The sequence below is a fragment of the Idiotropiscis lumnitzeri genome, chromosome 3 (genome assembly GCF_059441095.1).
Source record: "Idiotropiscis lumnitzeri isolate Australia: NSW breed Sydney's pygmy pipehorse chromosome 3, RoL_Ilum_1.0, whole genome shotgun sequence".
Classification (NCBI taxonomy): Eukaryota; Metazoa; Chordata; class Actinopteri; order Syngnathiformes; family Syngnathidae; genus Idiotropiscis; species Idiotropiscis lumnitzeri.
This window is the reverse complement of record NC_142393.1, coordinates 32619462-32625461: the sequence shown is the minus strand read 5'-3', so window position 1 is coordinate 32625461 and position 6000 is coordinate 32619462.

Sequence of the window (6000 nt, the reverse complement as noted above, 5' to 3'; positions counted from 1 at the left end):
GGTGGCCGACTACTCGATCGCCTTCCGCATTCGCGCTGCGGAGAGCGGCTTCAATGACTGTGCTCTACGTACATTGTTCCGCCGTGGACTCAGTTCGACTCTGAAAGACGAGCTCGCCGTCCGTGAGGTTACGGCGTCCCTGGAGGAGCTCATTGGTCTGGCCATCTGTCTCGACAACCGTCTGCGGGAGAGGCACAGAGAGAGAGGAGCGGAGCGGCCACGTCGGGAGCCAGCGCATCCACCGGTTCAGGTTTCCTGCCCCTCCGACGAACCAATGCAGCTAGGTGGAGGCCGGCTGGATAGGACGGAACGGCAGCGACGGTTCCAGTCGGGTTCCTGCTTCTACTGCGGCTCACCGGGTCTCTTCTTGCCCTACACGCCCCTCACGCCGGTTGTCGCCAGAGACGACCCGAGAACTTTGTAACTCGTCTGCCGACCACCTCGACCCTCCCGATTCCCGTGAGGAGGGCTCAGACGTCGAGATCCAGGTTCTCAGGGACACTCAAACTGAGGAACCGAAAAGACTCGAGGTAGACGGCGAGATAATTGGGACGGGGGGCAGTATCCGAATACGAGCCCTGGTCGATTCGGGAGCTGACGATTGTTTCATCGATCCCGGGTTGATCGCCAAGTTAGGTTGTGTAGTTGAGGAACTAGAGAAGTCTGAGAGAGTTTGCGATTTAGACGGGCGGCTCCTGGCGGACGTTAAACGCGTTACGCAACCCCTAACCTTAAAGTTATCGGGAAACCACGTGGAGAAACGGTCGTTTTTTGTCATGCCCTCACGAGCAGCTCCGATCGTTCTTGGGCTACCCTGGTTGAGGTGTCATCAACCGGCGATCGACTGGGGCAGGTTATCCATAGATAATTGGAGTTCTCATTGTTACGCGCATTGCCTACGCTCGGCAGAAGGAGGGCTAAGTCCTCGGGCCGCCCCGCCCGAACAGATTTGTTTAGACAATGTTCCCAAAAATTATCATGACCTCCGTGCTGTGTTCAGCAAAGATAGGGCTCAGTCCCTGCCGCCACACCGTCCCTACGATTGCGCCATCGAGCTAATTCCGGGTTCGACCCTGCCAGCTGCCCGTTTGTATAGAGTCTCCCAGCCCGATCAAGAGGCCATGAGGGAGTACATAACCAACTCTCTCGCGGCGGGTTTGATTAGACCTTCGAAGTCCCCGGTGGGTTCGGGTTTCTTCTTTGTGGGGAAGAAAGATAAGACTTTCCGTCCGTGTGTGGACTACAAGGGGTTAAACGAAATCACTGTCAAGAACCGCTACCCACTGCCATTATTAGATTCCGCTTTCGCTCCGCTGCAATCGGCCACCATTTTTTCCAAACTCGATTTACGTTCTGCATATCACCTAGTGAGGATTCGGGAGGGAGACGAGTGGAAGACCGCGTTCAAGACGCCCCTAGGGCACTTCGAGTACTTAGTTATGCTGTTCGGCTTGACCAACGCACCCGCCGTTTTCCAAAGTCTCATCAACGACGTATTACGCGACATGCTCGATATCTGTTGTTTTGTGTATCTCGACGACATATTAATTTTATCGCGATCAGTGGAGGAACACCACCAACATGTCCGGGCCATATTGCAACGGCTATTAGAGAACCGACTCTACGTCAAGGCCGAAAAATGCGAGTTTCTCACCAGCTCGGTCCAATTTCTAGGGTTCATCGTGGAGGAGGGGCAGATTAAGGCCGATCCGGCCAAGACCCGCGCCGTATTAGAGTGGCCGACTCCCACCACCCGAAAGCAGCTGCAGCGCTTTTTGGGTTTCGCGAATTTCTACCGTCGCTTCATCAAGGACTATAGCCGCCGTGCGTTACCTCTTACTCGCCTTACGTCCGTCAAGACCCGTTTTATGTGGGATTCAGTAGCGGAAACCGCCTTTTGTGGCCTTAAACGTGCCTTCACCAACCCGCCTGTTTTGCGTCACCCTAACCCCGTGCTGTCTTTTACTATAGAGGTGGACGCATCCGATTCAGGAGTGGGGGCGGTGCTGTCCCAGGGTTCCCCAGTCGACCAGAAGCTCCATCCCTGCGCCTTTTTCTCCCGCCGCCTCACTCCGGCCGAGGCCAACTACGACGTGGGAAATCGGGAACTGCTGGCTGTAGTCCTCGCCCTTCAAGAATGGAGACACTGGCTGGAGGGTGCCCGCGAACCGTTCACCGTGTACACTGACCACAAGAACCTTGCATACATCCGGACTGTAAAGAGACTGAACCCACGACTGGCACGATGGTCCTTGCTCCTCAGCCGGTTCAACTACACGCTAACATATCGACCGGGGTCCAAGAACACCAAGCCCGACGCGCTGTCACGCATCCATGACCCGGTCGAGGAGGGACCAGGACCCGACAGCGTAATTCCAGACCACCGCCTGGTAGGATCCGTGCGGTGGGAGATCGAGCAGCGGATCCAGGGGGCACAGGATGAGGCCGGCACTCTGTCCGGCTGTCCTGAGGGCCGGTTGTATGTGCCGGTCCAGTTGCGCTCCGAAGTGCTGAAATGGGGCCACTCCTCCAGAGTGGCATGCCATCCCGGCGTCCGCCGTACCCTCGGGCTCATCGCTCAACGCTTCTGGTGGCCAGAGATGACAAAGGACATCACAGACCTCGTCAAGGCATGCCCCGCCTGCGTGTCAAGCAAAGCTTCGCATCAACCTCCAGCTGGACTCCTGCATCCCTTGCCGATACCGCCACGACCCTGGTCTCACATAGCCCTGGACTTTATCACGGGTCTGCCTGTCTCTAGGGGCAACTCTGTCATACACACCGTTGTAGATCGCTTCTCCAAGTCTGCCCATTTCATTGCCCTACTTAAACTTCGGTCAGTCCTAGAGACTGCCAACCTGCTTGTGCTTCATGTTTTCAGGCTTCACGGAATTCCCACCGACATGGTGTCCGACCGAGGGCCGCAATTCGTGTCACGGGTATGGAAGCGCTTCTGCCGGTCCCTGGGGGCCACGTCAAGCCTGTCCTCCGGTTACCACCCTCAGTCCAACGGACAGTCCGAAAGGACCAACCAGGACCTGGAGGCCGCCTTACGGTGCGTGTGCCTCTATCGACCGTTTTCTTGGGCCGACCATCTACCATGGGTGGAATACGCGCACAACACGCTGGTCTCGTTGGCCACGGGGCGTTCGCCCTTCATGACCGCCTACGGCTACCAGCCGCCGCTGTTCCCATCTCAGGAGGGGATGGTTGAGGTCCCTTCCGTCCAGCTACACCTGAAGCGGGCGCATCACGTTTGGCGGGAGGCCAGGTCGGCCTTGTCCCGCACCTCCGTACGCAATCGGCTGATCGCCGTCGACGTCCGGCACGCAATCGGCGGATTGCTGATCGCCGTCGACGTCCGGCCTCGACGTACAAGGCCGGAGATAAGGTATGGCTATCTACCCGCGACCTCAACTTGGCGGGAACGTCCCGCAAACTGGGTCCATGCTTTCTGGGTCCGCTGGAGGTGGACTCCGTCATTAATCTCGTTGCAGTCAAGCTCAAGCTTCCCCCCACCATGAAGATTCATCCAGTCATCCACGTGTCCCTGCTCAAGCCGCTCTCATCATCCCCTTTGGTTCCTCCATCCACCCTACCTCCGCCGCCGAGAATCATCGAGGGCGGTCCGGTGTACACGGTGCGGGAGATCCTGGACTCTAGGCGCAGGGGCAGGGGATTCCAGTACCTGGTCGACTGGGAGGGCTATGGGCCGGAGGAGCGACAATGGGTTCCCCGCTCCTGGATCATGTGCCCCTCACTCATTTGGGATTTCCACGCTACTCACCCGGGCAAGCCAGGTGGTCCGCCAGGAGGCGTCCGTTAAGGGGGGGTACTGTCATGATCCGTTTTTGCCTTGCTTCATGTTTTGTTATTGTCTGCCCAGCTGACGTGGGGGCGTTCACTCCAGCCCCTGTTTCCTGTCTTGTCGTCACGGCTGGAGAGATGCGCCCACCTGCCACGCACTTGTTACCCATTGATGATTACCACGCTATTTAAACGCGCCACGCTGACGGCTCAGCGTGGGATTATTCCTTGTGCTCATGTTCATGTCCCAAGTGTCTATTCTCGCCATTCTTGTGATGTGCTTCACGTGTTTCTCGACCTCATTTCCGTCCATTGACTCCGCATCTAGCCTTTGTCCTTCTCGGCCGTGTTTGCTCGCCAATTGGCTCAACTTACCCTTCCGTGGTAAGCTATTTTCGTTCGCTTTATGTTTCTTGCCTTTTGCAAGCACTTTCTGTTTTTCACGTTGTTTTTCTGGTGTGAGTTTTCCACCAGCACTTTCGGTTGTACTTTCGGCACCGCGTGATGAGCTGCCGGAAAAGCAATCCTTACATCCATTAGCTAGTGTGAGTGTAGGTTTATTCTTAACAACTGACACAATTGGTTCAGGCTGGTGATCTAACCCAATTGAAAGAAATGTGTCAGACACTCGAATGAACCAAAAAACATGCTATTGTAGTGCATACCATCAAAGTATGCATATTGTACAATTTAAAATTCAATCAAAATTTGGAGGAAAATTATGCATGGGAAGTTGCACAAAAAGTTAAAGGTGAACTGGCATCATCATTTACATAATGTTTTTACATTAATTTACCTTATATTTTCATTTAAAGAATGTTTGTGGTTAACTTCCTGGACAGTCGAGTGTTCTTCACTATTTTTACATAGACTAATAATTGAGCTTAAAAGAGTGTTGAAAGAGTGTAACTTTCTGAACATTTTATGATTACAGAATTGTTAGAATGGCGACTTTTTTCAAATCATGTTCCCCTGCCGCTCCACTTTTTCTGAAATGTAATGTACGGGCAATTTTGACTCACATATTTTTTAAATATAATCATGTATTTTAAAATTTAGGTTCAAAAAGTGCACAATTTAGGAACGAGTACCTTCCCTACGCTGGCGATATAACCCAAATCTGTGTAAATAGTAATTAACCCTTAAATACTAATCTAGTGTTATACGTTCATCTTGTTTTCTTTACAATAGGTTTCAAGTTGTGTTTTTTTCAGGCAAAAAACTTTTTTCTCATGGAGAGCAAAAACTCTAACCCTGCTGACAGTTTCGGCTGTCACATCATCCTTGTCAGAGCTGTCACGCTTTTGTGTGGTGTGTCTTTAAAACTGCTGATCGGGTCGGGGAACCTTCAAAATAAGGCTCCCCGACCCGATTAAAACTGTGTTCCATGCCTGTGCCGCCATTGAAGGATGATGTCTCAGGTGTGTGGGAGCATGTATGCCCCCTCAGCCCTGTTGATAGTCCTGTTAATTTGCTCTCCATTAGAATTAGTTTTTGTCTTAAAAAAAGAAAACCTAAACACTCCCTTCACTTTCTTAATAAATATTCAAATATTGTATATGGGTTTCAGATATGCCACAAAATTTTCATCCATTATCTGTACCCCTTCTCCTCACTAAGGTCGCATGGGTACTGGAGCCAATCCCAGCTATCTTCTGGCAGTAGGTGGGGGAAACCCTGAACTGGTTGCCAGCCAGTCACAGCGCACTCAAAGAAAACAACCACACACGCGCACACTCATACCTAGGGGCAATTTATAGTGTCCAATCAACCTGCCCTGCATGTTTTTGGAATGTGGGAGAAAAACGGAGTATCTAGAGGAAGCCCACGCAGGCACGGGGAGAACATGCACACAATAAGGCCGGAGCCGGAATCGAACCCACGACCTCTGCACGGTGAGGCCATCGTGCTAACCAGTCATCCTCCGTGCCGCCCCACAAAACTTTCAAACATTTTTCATTTGCACTTCTCAATTCTGTGAAATGCGCCAAAGTTGAGTTGTATTGTAGAGTTATTATTCAACCAAACATATTATTAAATTGTACCTAACAATGCATCATACATTTTGGAGACAATTTTCTAAAAAAATATATTATTTTTTTCAAATTTCTAAATAGTCAGAAATGACATTTTACGGTTACCAATACCAAAGTGCTGGTATTGTGACATTTTTGCAGTTGTCGTCACGTATTA